General features: G+C 45.8%; 1 protein-coding gene across 1 annotated transcript in view; it reads left to right on the top strand.

Annotated features, from left to right (window-relative positions):
* The window catches only part of RIMBP2 (RIMS binding protein 2), a 123,843-nt gene that overhangs the window by 9,135 nt on the left and 95,795 nt on the right, over positions 1-18,913 (top strand). The gene's annotated exons all lie outside the window — the stretch shown is intronic.

Here is an 18,913-nt window from a genome sequence, read left to right as displayed (position 1 = left end):
AATCACCTGCAGTTCTACAATCTAGTACATAGATTAAGCATTTGTATTGCACAAGCACAGAACAGAGTTATAGTGTGCCCACCCACCGTCCTGCAAGAGGAAGTGACTTTAAATCCACCTTTAGCTTATTTGGGGGAACTGCTAGAACCCTGAGGGGACTCAGATCCATGATTGCTAAGGACTAGGGTGAGGTGCAAAGTGGATACAGGGTTTCTTTTGGGTGTGATGAAAATGTTCTGGAATTAGTGTAATGATTACCAAACATTGTGAATGTACCAACACCTCTGAATTGTACACTTTAAGGAGTGAATTCTATGGTATGTGAATTACATCTCAATTTAAGTGTGCATGTGTATGCTCATGCTTAGTCGTGTCCAACTCTTTTCAACACTTTGGACTGTAGCCCGCCAGGCTCCTCTGTCCATGAGATTTCTCAGGCAAGAATACTAGAGTCAGTTGCCATGTCCTCCTCCAGGAGATCTTCCTGACCCAGGGATCGAACCCGCATCTCCTGCATTGCAAGCAGATTCTTTACTGCTCAGCCATCGGTGAAGTCCCCAGTTTAAGAGTAAAGATGCCCTATTCTTTCTGCTGGTCCTAGAGGGGAACTGCACCCTTGTGTGATTCAGGAAGTGACAGAGCCACGCCCAGTGCTGGGGGTGTCTGAGATGCCCCCGAGTGTCTCCCTGGCTCTCTCTGGAGGAAGGACCAAGGCTAACCCTGACCATGTTTCTTTTTACCCTTTGCTCTGAATTTAGAACATAGCCCTCATGGAGTGAGATGCCATGTAATTATTCATTTCAGGAGCTACCTGGACCACTGTGAGTTCTCTCAGGGCACAAACTGTGCTTCATTCAACTCTCTACCCATAGAAGTTGGGAAAGCTGGCGTTTGGTGTTTGGTGGACTCAGCGGAGGATGGGTTGGGAAAGCAGAGTATACCCAGGGGCTTTGCTGATGGTCTGTTGGAGTAAAGTCACCATGAAGGACAGTGTAGGGTAGAGGTTCTGGGTGTCTGTGCCTCCTGGGTGACCATGCCTGCAGGAGGCATTTGACAATCTGGAGACATTTTTGATGTATATGACTGGGGAGGGGGCTATTGGCATCTCATGGGCAGAGGCCAGGGATGTTGCTAACCCTCCCACAATATACAGGACCGCTTCCACAGCAGAGAACTAAGTGGCCCAAAATGTCATTGGCACCAAGGTTGAGAAACTGTGTTAGTGTCTAATTGTTGCTGTAACAAATTGTCACAGTGTAAAATAAAACAGATATATTTTCTCTCTTTTTTCATGTGCAAAAGCTATTTTTTTTTTTTAGAAAACTTTTTATTTTCTATTGGGGTATAGGAGCTTCCCTGGTGGCTCAGATGGTAAAGACTCTGCCTTCTATGCTGGAGACCTGGGTTCGATCGCTGGGTTGGGAAGATTCTCTGAAGGAAGGTATGGGAACCCACTCCAGTGTTCTTGCCTGGAGAATCCCCGTGGACAGAGAAGCCTGGTGGGCTATAGTCCATGGGGTCACAAAGGGTCAGATACAATGGAGCAACTAAACACAGCACAGCACATAGCTGATTAGGGCTTCCCAAGTTAGTGGCAAAGAACCCGCCTGCCAATGCAGGAGACATATAAGAGATGTGGATTTGATCCCTGGGTCAGGAAGATGCCCTGGAGGAGCGCATGGCAACTCCCTCCAGTATTCTTGCCTGGAGGATCCCATGGACAGAGGAACCTGGCAGTCTATGATCCATAGGATCAGAGAGTCAGACACGACTGAATCGACTTGGCACATGCACACACACATAGCTGATTATCAAACAGAGTTGCTGTAGCTTCAGGTGAACAGTGAAGGGACTCAGCCATACATATATATGTATCTGTTCTCCCCCAACCCCCCTCCCATCCAGGCTGCCACATAACTTTGAACAGAGTTCTGGTTGCTATACAGTAGGTCCTTGTTGGTTACCCATTTTAAATAAAGCACATATGTGCACATGTCCATCCCAAACTCCCTAACTATCCCCTCCCCCCATCCTTCCCTTTAGCAACCGTAGGTTCATTCTCCAAGCCTGTGAGTCAACAAATATATTCTCTTACACTTCAGGAGGTCAGATCCAAAATGAGTCACATGGGCTAAAATCAAGGTGTCGGTAAAACTGCCTGCCTCTCAGAAGGTTATGGGGAGACCATTTCCTGCCGTCCCTACCTTCTGACAGCTGCTCCCGGTCCCTCCCCCTCCCTGCAAAGCCAGCAATTAGCATCTTCTCTCTTTGACTTCTTGCCTGCCTGTGTCAGGAACCTGTGATGACACTCCACTTGGACAATCTCCCCATCTCAACATCCTTAACTTAATCCCAGTGAAAATCCCTTTGTCCTATAAGGTGACATAGTCCCAAGCCCCTCAGGGCTTGAGGGGTGAACATCTTTGGGGAACATTATTCAGCCTGCTCCACCCTAGAGTGTTTGGGGGAGGTGCCAATAGCACTGATGATACCTGTGAGCAGAGGAGGCCCTGTTTATAATTCCGGGATGTGAAGTTCCCTTCTGTGTCTCCTGCCTGCCTTCTGGGTTTCAGGCCAGTCTTTCCTCTCATCCAGGGTGGATGAAGGGCTGTGCATTCCCAGTTCTAGGGGCCCCGCCACCCTTCTGTCTGACCTGGGGTTTGGGCCTCATCCTCAGGGCCTTGCACACATGGAGACCCCTGAGTTCACATCCAGGTTCTGTCTGTGGTGCCCTGGAAACAGCCTCTCCTTGGCTGCCCTCTGGTCCAGGGGGTACACACCAGGCCTGTCATCGGCCTTTGGTGGGGGCATAGACGGGAGGGGGACTGTGCAGGAGCTGAGTGTGAGCTTGGGGACTTTGGGGCGTGGAATCCCAGGGTCTGGGGAGCTGGACTGTGGTCCGTAAGGAGAGAGTGTGGGGTCTGGCTGGGCTCCCTTTGGCTCCATTTCTAAGGGTCGAAATGGGTGATGAGACTTTAGCTGATGAGCAGGCCATGGACAGCCATCAGTGGACACGCTCATCTTTGTCACCAGGAGGGCAGCAAGAGCAGGAGAGGTTAGAGGCTGTGAGGAGTCCATGGGGACAAGTGACAGTGTTCTGGGCCTGGGATCCTGGTCACCACCTCCCCTTGGTCACCAGCTCCCAGAACTCTTTTGTCCTATTCTTCACTTGGCAGCTGGAGTAGTACTGTAAAAATAGAAATCAGATCCCAGCACCATCCTCAAACCATCCATGTGACCCTTCCTCCCGCCCCAGTCACTTACCCAAAGCCTGGCACCCTTACTGGCCTCAGCCCAGGCCATGCGGTCACCCTCACCTCTTCAGACCTCTGTTCTCCACTCTCTGCCCTGATGCCATCCACTCCTGGCTTTATTTCTGGAACAAAGCCAGGCACTGAGTACCTTCAAAAAGTTTTTTTTTAACTTTTTATTTTATATTGGAATATAGCCAATTATCAATAGCTTCAGGTGGACAGCAAAGGGACTCAGTCATCTGTCTACATGTATCCATTCTCCCCTCAACTCTCCTCCCATCCAGGCCACATAACATTGAGCACAGTTTCTGGCGCTATACAGGAGATCCTTGTTGGTTATCCATTTTAAATATAGCACTGTGTACATGTCGATCCCAAACCCCTTCATAAAATTCTTCTCCTCAGTACCCATTAATGAGTGGATGAGCCATGGGGCCCCCGCAGGAGGGCTGATTTGCAGGACATGCCCAACCAGGCTGGCCTGGGACAGGGGTCTTATTGGAGGCAAACGGGGCTCTTTCTCAAAAGATTTGTGCTCCATGCAAAAAAGGGAGACAGAAAAGATCTGGAGATTAGAAGAGGCCTGTCCTTTGTAAGGGAGTTGATTCCATGGCAAGCTGGTTTTAGAAAAGGCAGAAGAACCAGAGATCAAATTGCCAACATCCACTGGATCATCGAAAAAGCAAGAGAGTTCCAGAAAAACATCTATTTCTGCTTTATTGACTATGCCAAAGCCTTTGACTGTGTTGATCACAATAAACTGTGGAAAATTCTGAAAGAGATAGGCATACCGGACCACCTGACCTGCCTCTTGAGAAATCTGTATGCAGGTCAGGAAGCAACAGTTAGAACTGAACATGGAACAACAGACTGGTTCCAAATATGAAAAGGAGTACATCAAGGCTGTATATTGTCACCCTGCTAATTTAATTTATATGCAGAGTACATCATGAGAAACGCTGGGCTGGAAGAAGCACAAGCTGGAATCAAGATTGCTGGGAGAAATATCAATAACCTCAGACATGCAGATGACACCACCCTTATGGCAGAGAGTGAAGAGGAACTAAAAAGCCTCTTGATGAAAGTGAAAGAGGAGAGTGAAAAAGTTGGCTTAAAGCTCAACATTCAGAAAACTAAGATCATGGCATCTGGTCCTATCACTTCATGGCAAATAGATGGGAAACAGTGGAAACAGTGTCAGACTTTATTTTTGGGAGTTCCAAAAGTCACTGCAGATGGTGACTGCAGCCATGAAATTAAAGAACGCTTATTCCTTGGAAGGAAAGTTATAACCAATCTAGACAGCATATTAAATAGCAGAGACTTTACTTTGTCAACAAAGGTCCGTCTAGTCAAGGCTATGGTTTCTCCAGTGGTCATGTATGGATGTGAGAGTTGGACTGTGAAGAAAGCTGAGTGCCGAAGAATTGATGCTTTTGAACTGTGGTGTTGGAGAATACTCTTGAGAGTCCCTTGGACTGCAAGAAGATCCAACCAGTCCACCCTGAAGGAGATCAGTCCTGGGTGTTCATTGAAAGGACTGATGCTGAAGCTGAAACTCCAATACTTTGGCCACCTCATGTGAAGAGTTGACTCATTGGAAAAGACCCTAATGCTAGGAGGGATTGGGGGCAGGAGGAGAAGAGGACGACAGAGGATGAGATGGCTGGATGGCATCACCAACTCAATGGACATGAGTTTGAGTAAACTCTGGGAGTTGGTGATAGACAGAGAAGCCTGGTGTGCTGCTATTCATGGGGTCGCAAAGAGTTGGACACAACTGAGCGACTGAACTGAACTGAACTGAACTGATTCCATGGCAGTTGAAGGAAAGTGCGTCTTGTGAATTTGCAAAACCCTGTGGGACCTGCCCTTTTCTTACACTGGGCACTGAGAGCCTTTTGGCTTGAGAGCAGGAGGGAAAAGATCAGGGAGGTGACAGTCCTGATAGAGTTGCTAAAATCCCTGGATTCTTGAACAGAACCTGCTAAACTTTGCTGCTTTCAAAGAACCACTCTCAAGCCAGGAAAATCCATGTTTTGTCAGCATGGCTTCAACTTGGACCAGTTGAATACACCATGTTCTTCTTCTGATAATTTGGTCGTGGTAATAAAAGGGCTATTCACAATTAGCCTTTCTTCCAATTTGGTGAAAGTGAAAGTGTTAAGGCTCAACAGTGTATGACTCTTTGCAGCCCCATGGCCTGTAGCCTGCCTGGCTCCTCTGTCTGTGGAATTTCCAAGGCAAGAATACTGGAAGGGGTAGCCAATCCTTCTCCAGGGGATCTTTCCATCCCAGGGGTTGAACCTGGGTCTCCTGCATTGCAAGCAGATTCTTTACCATCTGAGCTACCAGAGAAGCCCATTTTATTATTTTTTAAGAATTTATTTAATTGACGTATAGTTGATTTACAATATTGTGCTAAATTCTGCTGTATAGCAAAGTGATTCAGTTATACGTATGTATTCTTTTCCGTTATGGTTTATTACAGGATATTGAATAGCATGCCCTGTGCTATACAGTAGGACATTGCTGTTTATTCCTTCTCTATATACTAGTTTGCATCTGCTAACCTCAGACTCTCAATCCATTCCACACACCCCACCGCCCCCTTTAGCCTTTTTCCCCCCTTGAGCATCAAAGCCCATCAGTGAGTGATGGAGAAAGGAGGAGGTGATTGCCGTGCTGAGCTGAGATGCAGCTGACTTGACTTAGAAAGCACTATCATTTCTGTTAACTCAGGTAAAGTGATGACCTTGCGTTTCCAGAAGTTCCTGGACATCCTCACAGCTCCTGGAGTGTGATGTACCATCTGAGGTTGTCATTGATTTGAATTAAATTGAATCCCCAGACTGGTGTTGGTCAACCTAATTTGCTGAGAACCAGAGAGAACTCTGTCTATGGGATTCTCCAGGCAAGAATACCGGCATAGGTTGACATGCTCTTGTTAGACATGACTGAGACGATTTAACACGCACACACAAAGAGAACTTGCCCAGTGAGGGGGATTTTGGGTGGTGCAGGATTCCAGAGTCAGCATACCTGCAGCGGAACCTGGACCACATGGCTGACCCCTGACCCTCATCTGGGAGAAGCAAAGATGCTGTGCCGCTGATTTGGGATAGGAACTGGTGACCAGCTCACAGAATCACTTCATCCCTGTTTTTTTTTATGAAGCTGGGAATATGTAGCTGCTAGGTCGTGTCTGACTCTTTGTGACCCCATGGACTATAGCCTGCCAGGTTCCCCTGTTCATGGGATTCTGCAGGCAAGAATACTGGAGTGGGTTGCCATTTTCTTCTCTGAATTGTGAATGGAACCTATCTTTTCCTTCAAAATACAAAAGCTATTTGTGAAACTAAGATAAGATTGAATATGTGGCTGTTTTCTAAGACAATCCAATTAGAATAATACTGAAACTGTCTAGAACCCCCTGCCCTAACCAAATGGATAATATTTTACCAGATTTGAATTTGTTCTGATTTTTATACTTTTAAAAATAATAGAGACTTGCCTGGGTGGTGCAGTGGTTAAGAGTCTGTGCTCCCAGTGCAGGGGGCCAAGGTTCAACCCCTGGTTGGGGAACTAGATCCCACATGCCACAACTAAGAGTTCACATACTGCAAACCCAACACAGTCAAATAAATCAATAAAATTTTTAAAATAAAAAGTAAAAATAATAATTGATGAATTCACTGTCTGCATATATATATTTTTATTATGCTTATTTCCCAGAATATCTTCAAATCACAAAAAACCGTCACATGTAATAGAACATGCACAGATAATGTGAATGGAAGAAGAAAATTTAGATGAAGAGAAAGGAGAATTTAAATTCACCAGCTTGGAAGTTAGACATAGTTACTTTAAAAATCTAATTCGGCCTGCGTCCCCATGCAGCCTGGATATACAGGGAAATAGAAACAATTATGTAATTGGCATTCCTTAGAGAAAGGAACCTACTGTTTCCCCAGAAAAACAAAGCATGGAAAACGAAAGGTGATGGTCTTACTTAGAATGTTATGTTAGAGGAGGGTGCAGACCAATATAGTAGAAAATACCTTCTGAAGCATCTTCATAGCAACTGAGGGGCAGTTTTCCCATGTGCCTTTCTTTTGGGGTTTCGGAAATAAGCATGATTAAACAATATGTATGTATACAGTGAATTCATCAATTATTATTTTTACTTTTTATTTTAACACTTTTATTGATTTATTTGACCGTGTTGGGTTTGCAGTATGTGAACTGTTAGTTGCGGCATGTGGGATCTAGTTCCCCAGCCAGGAGTTGAACCTTGGCCCCCTGCACTGGGAGCACAGACTCTTAGCCACTGCACCAACCGGGCAAGTCCCTATTATTTCTAAAGACGTGTGGATTCCTCAGGCCATTGTCTTCAGCTGTTCGCAAGGAAAACCGGGGAGAATCTTTAAAGCCAGATTTCCTACACTTAGGAGGAACCCAAGAAGTGTTCTTTGTGGTGGGAATTGAAGAAGAGGAAATTTAATTTTCCTGGACCCATTTCTGGTCTGTGGAATTAAAAATACCAAGAGATGAGACTTCTGTGGTGGTCCAGTGGCTAAGACGCCAAGTTCCGGAGTTGGGGGCCCGGGTTCAATGCTTGGTCAGGAAGCTAGATCCCGCATACTGCAACTAAAGATCCCACATGTGCCACAACTAGGACCCGACACAGTCAAATAAATAAATAAAAATATTTTAAAACAATACCATGAGATGGAAAACATCAGAGTCTGAACAAAGGTGAGATGAGAAGGCTCCCCTGTGCCTATTCGTCTTGTTTGGTTGGGAATTGCCGCACCCTCAGCCCCCTTATCAGGGAAAAAAGATGTACCTGAACATCTCAACAGAAGTCTACACAGTTGGAACAAGGCGTGTTATCCCCGGCCTGTGGGTTTTTATTGCACGACCATTCAATCATTCATTTGTTCGTTCAATCACACTTGTCACTTGAGCTCTGCTTGTGTTCCAGGCCCAGTTCCCACAGCAGGGATTGCTGTAGTTACAAAACCGAGTCATTGGGAACAGTTCATGCAGAAAAAGACAAGCATTTGTAACATGATGTCAGGTAGCAATAAATGCTTAGAAGAAAAATAAATTAGAGCCAGGCAGTAGGAAGTGACGTAGTGACCCTTCAAAAATGTAGCTGGAAATGACAAGGTTCTAGTGTACAGCACATATATTCAGCATCCTATGATAAACCATCATGGAAAAGAATATGAAAAAGAATGTAAATATATGTATAACTGAAGCACTTTGCTGTATATCAGAAATTAACACAACTTTGTAAATCAACGGCACCAGAATGAGTGGCTGGGAGGCATCCTGTCTCAGACACCTCCACTGAGCAGAGCTTCTCAATGAAGTGGGGGGAAGGGCTTATCAACATTCAGGGGCAGAGCACCAGGCAGGTGGAGAGATGGGAGGATTCCAGACAGGTCCAAGGATCAGCCAGATGGCTGGTGAACAGGGAGGGAAGGGCGGGAGTTGGAAATGAAGCTTAGATTGGGGCGAGGTCAGTCTGGTAGCATCTTATGGGCCCAAGTAGAATTCCAAGGGTTTCTGTTCTGAGTGTCATGAGACATACCTTTGTCATAATACCACTGCATAACAAGCCTCCCCCAAACCCATGGCTTAAAACAAGAATATCTCATACTGCTGAGAGTCTGTGGCTTGGCTCAACAGTGCTGTCATTTTAGCTGGACTTGGCTGGACATGAAGTTGGCCGGCTATTGGTTGATGTGAGATGGTTTGGGTCGGGTTGACTGGCTTTGTTCCCTAATGTTCCAGCAGGCTAATTAAAGCTTCTAATCAGAGTATAACGGCCATGAAAGAGAGTGACACCCTGGAAGATCGTGAGGACCAGGCCAGAATGGTGCATGTCCCTCTCACCACCCTCCCTCCCGTTAGCTTGCAGGCACTGTGATGTCCCCTTACCAAGTCTGTGGATCTAGGGAGGGATTGATGCTCCTCAGGGAGTGGTAGATAGCTGACGAGATGAATTGCTTCTGCTTTTCATTTGTCAAGGGTCATTGCAGTGGCCGCAATGAGAGATGAGGAGCAGGGGTGGAAGGAAGGTGGTAGATCAGGAGTGATGCTTGAGACACGAGATGTGGGTGCTTTCCCAAGGTGGGAGTAGAGGGGAGAGAGGAGTGATCAGGTCTAGGTTTATTTTCAAGGTGAAATCAGCAAGATTTGTTGAAGAATTTGCCATGGAATATGACAGACAGGGAGGGGTCAAGGATGATGCCAGGGTTCAGAAGTGTGTTTGGATGAGAGATGGAGCCATTGGCTGTGATGTGGATCACTGGGGTATGGGTTGGTGGTCAGGGAACCACCTTGTGTTGGAGATGAAGTACACTGTGACCATGGGATCCTTGGTGCAGGAGATCCTCTGTCCTCATGCTGGGGACCAACCCACTAATCCTCAAGAAGTGGGTTCATTCAGTGATCAGATGATACGAAAGGCAGGAGCAATTCGTAGGGGTTAAAGTGTGATGGTCCCAAGGTGATCGAGGTGTCCTGTCATTTGAACATCTGGTGATCACAGTCGTCAACTAAATTGTATTACCTTGTACCTGACACCATCTTCAGAGTTCCGAGGGATGGCTGCAGAGGGGACACATGGTCGGTAAATGAAGAACGCTCATTTTATGTTAATGTGGTGTGATTACAGCTCTGGAGTTGGGCCAACATGCATTCAGCATCTGTCTGAACTGATAATTACTCCATTGGTCACATTCGTGTGTTGGCTCTTTTGTATCCAAATATCGCTGATGGGCCACGTGTCTTCATATGGATAACTCAGTCTCAGTTCAGTTCAATTAAGTCACCCAGTTATGTCCGATTCTTTGTGACCCCATGGACTGTGGCACACCAGGCTTCCCTGTCCATCATCATCTCCTGGAGCTTGCTTAAACTCATGTCCATCGAGTCAGTGATGCCATCCACCCATCTCATCCTCTGTCATCCCTTTCTCCTCCTGCCTTCAATTTTTCCCAGCATCAGAATCTTTTCCAGTGAGTCAGTTCTTTGCCTCAGGTGACCAAAGTATTAGAGCTTCAGCTTCAGCATCAGTCCTTCCAATGAATATTCAGGATTGATTTCCTTTAGGATTGGCTGGTTGGATCTCCTTACTGTCCAAGGGATTCTCAAGAGTCTTCTCCAACACCATAGTTCAAAAACATCAATGCTTTGGCACTCAGCTTTCTTTATGGTCCATCTCTTACACCCATACATGACTACTGGAAAAACCATGGCTTTGACTAGACAGACCTTTGTCGGTAAAGTAATGTCTTTGCTGCAACAGACAATGTGTGCTTTCTCCCTAAGGTGTGTGAAGTGAAGTGAAGTGAAAGTTGCTCAGTTGTGTCTGACTCTTTGTGACCCTATGGGCTATACAGTCCATGGAAGTCTCCAGGCCAGAGTACTGGGAGTGGGTAGACTTTCCCTGCTCCAGGGGATCTTCCCAACCCAGGGATCGAACCCAGGTCTTCTGCTTTGCAGGCAGATTCTTTACCAGCTGAGCCACAAGGGAAACCCAAGAATACTGGAGTGGGTAGCCTAGCTCTTCTCCAGTGGATCTTCCAACCCAGGAATCAAACCAGGATCTCCTGCGTTGCAGGTGGATTCTTTAACAACTGAGCTACCAGGGAAGCCAGTGGTGTGTGATGTTATGCAAATCAGGAGTCCACCAGCACACTGAGTTGGTGATAGTGTGTTTCAGAGGCCTCTTTTGCTCTATCAGGGGGCTGCCAAGTAGCTTTGCACTTGGATAGCTGGAAAAGTAAGACAGCATATGCTGCTTTTCAGAGAAAATGGACCCCAGATGCCTTGGACCCTAGTTTCCTGCAGATATTCCGGTGTAATGACCCTGATGAAAACTCACACCTGCGGATACACGCATGCACTCAACTGATATTTATTGAGCACCTAATGTGTGCCAAATACTTGCTGGGTGCTGCCCTTGATTCTGGCAGTGAATTAATAAACAGATTGATGTATATGTCAGGGGATGACAAAGCATGATAAAGATAAAAGTACTACTTTATATTCAGTGGTTGGGAAGGTCTCACTGATAGTGTGACATGTGAATAGAGAGCTGGATGAAGGGAGAAAGGGAGTTGTGCAGAAATCTGGGGAACGAATGTTCCAGCAAGGGGAACAGCAAGTATAAAGGCTTGAGACAGAAGTCTAGGTGCCTGACATGTTTGAGGGACAGGGCAGAGGCCAGAATTGCAGAAATAGAATGGAAAGGGGAATACAAAGACAACAAGGCCAAGGAGACCCTGAGGAGTCAGATAACTTGAGGTCTGGAAGGCCAAGCCTCCTCCTCACAATCAGACACACTGCTTCCTTTTGGTTCTTCTGGTGGGCATGCTCCAGCCACCCCAGAGCCTTTGCACTTGCTGTCTTCTGCTTTCTGGATCATTTTTGGTCTTGTTACCCTCCCAGAAAGCGCAATGTGGGCTGGCTCCATATCTTTTTTCGCTATCAATGTATCACCACTGCCCAGTCTGGCATAGAGAAACCACACAATAAATGCTCGTGGGCTGAATGAATGAGAGATGGAGGCAGGATATTCTCAAGTCTGCCCTGTGTATAGTAGCCAAGAGGTACATCCTCAGCTTTGCAAAGCCTTCAGGCATATATGTCCTTCCTAAGATGGATTATCCCCTCAAGTGGAGACACAGTCACCTTAATAAAACAGAAATTGAGTCACATCCCCACTTCTTACCCCCACCCATTTCCTCTTACTACACAGAGATGAAAGTCTAAACTTTTTCCTGCAGGACCCTGTGCTCTTTGGCCCCCAGGTAATCCTTCAGCCCTCTTGACCTCATCCTACCACCACCCATTTACAGCCTGAAACTGGATACACTGGCTATTCCTGTCTTTCTGGAACTTAATGCACTTGTCTCTGCCCCAGGGCCTTTGCACTTACTGCTTCTTCCACCTTCTGGTGCTGTTTCTCTCTGCACTTTGTATTTCTGACTCCGGGTCAGTTAATCATGTCTTGGTTTCATGTCACTTACTTGTTGATGCCTCTCTTGGCCATCTTACCTGTGATAAGAGGTTGCTATCACATCCTCTGATTTAAGTTTCTTCCGAGAAAACTTACCTCGCTTGTTTTAATTGTTTATTTGTATATAGTTTGCTTTCTCCTACCAAAATATGACCTCCTTGAGAGGGACTTCGTTACATCTTGTAGGACAAGATCTGGCATCTAGAAGGCACTCAGTAAATGTTGATTGAGTAAATTAGTGAATGTTCATCCTCTGATTTTAGTTTCTTCGGAGAAAACTTATCTTGCTTGTTTTGTTTACTTTTATATTGTTTGTTTTCTCCTACCAAAATGTAACCTCCTTGTGAGGGACTTTCAGCTTGTAGGACAGGGTCTGGCATCTAGAAGGCAGTCAGTAAATGCTGATTGAGTAAATTAGTGAATGAGTGAATGCATGAAGTAATGAATGCACAAATGAATTAATGAATACAAGCATACATTAATCACAGAATTAATGAGTACACAAGTGAATGCGTGAGTGAGAGACGATGTGATATTGACATGGCCTGTTACCATAGACCCCTTCTGTCATTGTGAAGAATGATGGAGCAGATGAAGTCTTGTGGTTGAGGAAGCTTGTCTAGAAAGATTGCTTCTTTGGGGCTTACAAGCATTTTTGTAAAAATTTAGCCACAAATCAAGAGCAGTCTTTTTCTGGCAAAAACTGAGATTCCCCAAGAGGACAAACTGCTGGAGAGTTTATGATTTCCAACCTCTGCTTTGCCCAAGCTGGGTAACTGTCAAACAAGGATGTCCCCCACCATGGAGCTCCCCACCTCCAAGTTCAACAGTCCTCTGGTTAGGTCTTGGCACAAGTGTCTGACCTTGTGATAAAAAGGAGTGTACCAAACAATTTTTCTCTTCAACTTCTCTGACTCAAGGATTCTGAAAAAAAAAAAAAAAAAAAAAGCCTAGTGTTTTTCATGTAAATTTCTTGTTCCTGGATATGTAAGATAGTCTAGGTCCTTAGCATCTTAGCAGCTCCAGTGAAACAGAAAAAGAACTTGTTCAGTTTTTGTATGTGACCAGAGCATATCCTGCCTCTCTGCCCTGTGTCTTCTTTCTCAGGACCCGAAAGATGGCTCCATTTGTTAGATGGAGCAGAGATGTGTCTCTATTTTAGGACGGCATTAGCATCCTGGCAGGGAAGATGGCACGCTCCAGGTGTTTCAGCTAAGAGACCTCAACACTGAGATCATTTTAAGAGGCATGGGCCAGGAGACAGGGGGGAGTACCGGGCCTGCTGAGACAGGAGACCCGCAGAGCAGGCAGCTGTCTACCCCCAGGGCCTGAGAGCAGGTCCTGGAGCCCAGTGGGAACCACAGCCTAGGAGAAGATGCTGGACAGCTGTGACGGGAGGGTGAACAGCATCCTGTAAATTCACATCCATCCAGAAGCTGTGTCACAGCTTTTGGGAAAAGGCTCCTGGAGAGAGAGAGAGAGAGAGCTCCGCCAGGGTGTTTTCCCCTCCCACTCCCACTAACACACTCAAAAACTCAAAACTCAAAATTTGCATGCTCAGTTGTGTCCGACTCGTGGCGACTTCATGGACTCTAGCCCACCAGGCTCCTCTGTCCATGGGATTTCCCGGGCAAGAATACTGGAGTGGGTAGCCATGCCCTCCTCCAGGGGATCTTCCAGACCCAAGGAACTAACCTGCCTCTCTTGCATCTCCTGCATTGGCAGGCAGATCCTTTACCACTTGTGGCACTGGGAAGCCCTGAATCATTTAAGTATTCAGACATCTCCGTGGAGAGAGACATTTCAACATTGACTTTGATTTAATTTAAAAAAATCATGACTTCATCAGGACTATTCTTTTCCTTGACTTCAAGGATCCCTGAGCGCTTTGTCGACTCTGCAGTGCTGGCAGCAGGTTCACAAAGGAAACTTTGCAGCCCCTCTTCCTGTCAAATCACCAGGACGCAGTGCAAATTCTAGAAATCTGACCCAAGTCTGTAAAAACGTTTTTCATTAACTTAACCCATTAGAGTTTATTCTTCAAAGACAAAGGAAAAAGTATCCTGGACCAGTATTTGTTCTCACAATCAACAGGTTAGTCAATTTCAATGCAGATAATTGGAGGCTTATTGTGTGTTAATGAACACCCGTTTATCTCGGATGCATAAGTAACTCTAGCAGTGACGATTAATCTTCTCTTATCTCCAGCTCCTTCCTTTCTGCCCCTCCCCTTACCTCATATCTGTGCGGAAAGATTCCTCCTTATACCTAGGAATACAAACCTGCCTACAGTCATTGTCAGGTTTAATTAAGGTTTTGGAGTTCATTTTCTGTGTGCTGATATTCAAACGCCAATAAAACCCTCTAGGGTTCTCTGAACATGATAATAATGTTTAGGACTCCATCTCCAGCAAAACCCTTGATCCGAATAGCTGATAGCTTTATCTAGATGTTCAGAGACAGGCAAGAAACAGGAAATATATTGCTTTCAGAGCTTCATGCTCGTTCCTATCTCCGTGGGAGATGGTTTGGCTAAGAGGCACTACCGGATCATTGGCTGGTGCTGTGGGGCGCGCGCGCACACACACACACACACACACACACACACACACACACACACACACGTGTCTTCTTTGCATCCAGCAAAAGGATGGGACCCGGTCTCATTCTGAGACTTGGACCTTCTCTGCCCAACCATGGAGCTGATGACTTTCTCTGTGTAGCAGGCAGCCTAGTTCTTTGTTCTCTGCTGGAGGCCCTAGGCAGACCATCAGAATTCTGAGCTGCTGAACATGTAAAGTGTTCAGTGTCACTGATCATCAGGAAAATGCAAATTAAAATGGTAATGAGATGCTGATACCTCCATCAGATTAATAAACTTTTAGGAGAGACGGTGCCCAGGGCCCGCGTGGAGCAGGGAGCAAATGCACTTTCAGGATGCCGGCCGGAGGGGAATTCTGCAGCCTTTCTGGGTTGTAGTTAGTCTCCCAGTTGGGTCCAACTCTTTTTGACCCCATGGACCATAGCCTGCCAAGCTCCTCTGTCCATGGGGATTCTCCAGGCAAGAATACTGGAGTGGGTTGCCATTTTCTTCTCCAGGGGACCTTCCCAACCCAGGGATGGAACCAAGTCTTCCGCATTGCAGGTAGATTCTTTACCATCTGAGCCACCGGGGAAGCACATTTAGCTTATGAAAGTTGTTGAAAGTGTTAGTCGCTCAGTGGTGTACGACTCTTTGCGACCCCATGCCCTGTCCATGAAATTCTCTAGGCAAGAATACTGGAGTGGGTTGCCATTACTTCTCCAGGTGATCTTTGCGACCCAGGGATTGAACCTGGGTCTCCTGCATTGCAAGCAGATTCTTTACCATCTGAGCCACCAGGGAAGTCCGTGGGCAGTTTATGCATACTCTTTTAGTTTATGCATACTTTTTTTTTTCTGCACTGGGTCTTCGTTGCTGCATGCAGGCTTTCTCTAATTGTGGCGAGCGGGGGCTACTCTTAGTTGCAGTGTGTGGGCTTCTCATTGCACTGGCTTTTCTTGTTGCAGAGCATGGGGTCTTGGTGTGCATGTTTCAGTAGCTGCAATTCATGGGCTCAGTAGTTGTGGCACTTGGGCTTAATTGCCTCACTAGAATGTGGACTCTTTCCAGATCAGGGATCAAACCTGTGTTCCTTGCATTGGCAGGTGGATTCTTAACCACTGGACCACCAGGGAAGTCCTAGCTTGTGCATCATCTTCTCTTACAATCTCCCTTCTGGGAGTCCACATAAGACATAAAGCCCCCATAATGTGCCCCACGATCTTTATTGTAGCATTAGCCATACTGGGATAAACAACCATGATGTTCACCAGAAGTGGATCATTCATGCGATCTTTTAAAAACAAGTCACATCTCTATCTAGTGACCAAGACATGTAGTCAAGTGAGAGCTTCAATACATCCATTTGGGGGGCAGAACTGAACCCACAACAGGGCCACCACCTCATTTGTTGCATATCTGCTCTTTCCCTCACGTCTCGCCAACCCTGCCCCAGGGGTTGGTGCAGCCAGTGAACACATACCAAGCTGGTTCCTTCTTCCATGAGCTTTCCCTAAAACACTGCTTGACCGGCTTCTGGTCATCATACAGGTCTCAGCTAAAATGTCATCTCCCTGTCTGACTCAAATAGAGTTTCCACTGTTGCCTGTCTCCCCTACACACCACCTTGCTTTCTCATCCTCTTCTATCCTTCTCTGAAATTCTTATTTATTTGCCAGAGTCCCTGTTTACTTTCTGCATAGCCCTCCCCAGCAGAATGTAAGCTTCTTAAGAACAGAGATGATCTTTGACTTGTTTGTTATTCTACTCCAAGCATTAAGCATCAGGCCCAGAGTAAGCGGGGACTTCCCAGGTGACACTAGTGGTAAAGAACCTGCTTGCCAATGCAGGGGACATAAGAGACATGGTTCGATCCTTGCGTCGGGAAGATCCCCTGGAGGAGGGCACCGCAACCCACTCCAGTATTTTGCCTGCAGAACCCCATGGACAGAGGAGCCTGGTGGGCTACAGTCCATAGGGTCACAAAGAGTTGGACATGACTGAAGTGACTTAGCATGTACGCATGCACAGAATAAGTGTCCAGTAATTATTTTGGAATGAATGAAAGCACATGTCCCGGAGTAAACTCCATTTTAACACAAATCCACAGATCCTAAAATAAGAAGCCCAACTGGATTCTGTTTCCTGGTTTCACCATTGATCCAGCTGCTCCATCTGGAGGTGTGCAGTTCCTTCTCCTTCATCCTGGTCATGCAATTCATGAGAAATCCTATTGATTTCAAGCAAGTCATCCAAATACCCACCTCCACACCCCCCCCCGCCCCAAGCCAACTTACCTCTCCTCATTTCTAGTACCACTGCCTGAGACCACACAGTCACTTTCTTACTCAGGTTATAGTATACATGTCCTAACTTCCTGCCTCCTCCTGCCTGTTTTGGCTCCCCTCTGATCTTTTCTCCACACCACAGTCTTTGCAAATGAAATCCAGCCATGCTATTCTCTGATGCAGATCCTTATATCCTAGCATGGCTGCCCATGGCTCTGAAAATGAGGATGGCATTCCTTCAAGGTGGTCTGGTCCTTGCTGACCCACCTGATTCCCCTTCAATATTTTGCATCTCACTATCCCCAGGCCAGTCACACCAGCTCTCCTTCACCCTTGATCTCACTTTGATCCCTTCTGCCACAGGGCCTTTGCACATACCACTCCCTCTGCATAGAATGGTTTCCCTTTCTGTGTTCTAACCTGTGCATCCTCAAAAAAAATCCACTCATCTTTCCCCTCCCCAAGGAAGCTGACATCCCCAGGGCTCATCTGTTGGAAAAATCTCAGTGTTCAGTATGTCTCCTTCATGGCACTTGTCACAAGTTTGCATTTTTATATCCTTATTTGATAAACACTAAAACATTCCCACTAGAAGGTGAGCTCCACACCTCTGTTGTCTATATTGTATTGCTAGCAATTGTCACATAGTTGGCGTTTAATAAATACTGGGTGGATGAGAGAAAAAGAAATGGTAAGTAGTTAGATAGATAGAATAGGCTGTTTTTCTCCTCATGTTAGGTATGCATGACAGTTCAATAAGGATTATATCAATAATTCTGAAGGTTTTCTCCTCATGTTAGGTATGCATGACAGTTCAATAAGGGTTATATCAATAATTCTGAAGGTTTTCAATGTATGTAGATATAATAATCCATAGGACAACCATGACACTGAAAGGAGATACTAAGATGATGGTCATGTTTCTACACTGTGCTTGATGTGGCAAAATTTGATTCTGGATAGATTATTTTAATTTAAGTACATATATTGAGACACCTGGAACAACCACTAAAAGTCATATAAAAATATATAGTCAAACACCTGAGAAATATATGACATGGAATACTAACATACATTCAAATCATTGAAAAGAAGGCAGAAACATGAAATAGAACGATGAATAGGAGAGGGAACAAATAGAAAACAAAATGGCAAATACTCATAATTGCATTAAAGGTAATTACTGTGCAGTTCACTTTGAATCTCATATTTCTTCTGATCCTTGCAGTGACTTTGGGAAGGTTGGGGTTGTTTTCCTTCACTTGATAAATAAGGAAACAGAGGCTCAGAGAGGTACACCCCTCGCCCCAGAGCACACAGCTTGTAAGTGGTAAAATGACATTTGAGTGCAGGTCTGGGTGACCATATATCCTGTACCTGGCTGGTCTTAATCCCCAGGCTGGGCAATCTGGGACCACTGCAGCGTGATGAGGATCGTGTTTCAGAAAGATGATCTTAATATTAATAGCTCTGTGTGTTACTGTCCCTGTGTTTTCAGAATCCATCAGGGTCAGATGAGCAAGAGAGAAGCTTGTCCGGTGGCCTAAGGACAAATCAGGAATCAGGAGAGCTCCATTGTTAAAGGGGCTCCTGACTTCCTAAATTTTTCCAGTTTAAAATACTAAGAGGTACTTCCCTCGTGGCTCAGTGGTTAAGAATCTGCCCGCCAAGGCAGGGGGCATGGGTTCAATCCTGGCCCAGGATCTAAGCTCCCACATGCCTCAGGGCAACTGAGCCCATGCACCGCAAC

The sequence above is a fragment of the Muntiacus reevesi genome, chromosome 13 (genome assembly GCF_963930625.1).
Source record: "Muntiacus reevesi chromosome 13, mMunRee1.1, whole genome shotgun sequence".
NCBI classification, from domain to species: Eukaryota; Metazoa; Chordata; class Mammalia; order Artiodactyla; family Cervidae; genus Muntiacus; species Muntiacus reevesi.
Note: the sequence above shows the minus strand (reverse complement) of the source record. Positions and strands in the feature narration are given on the sequence as shown.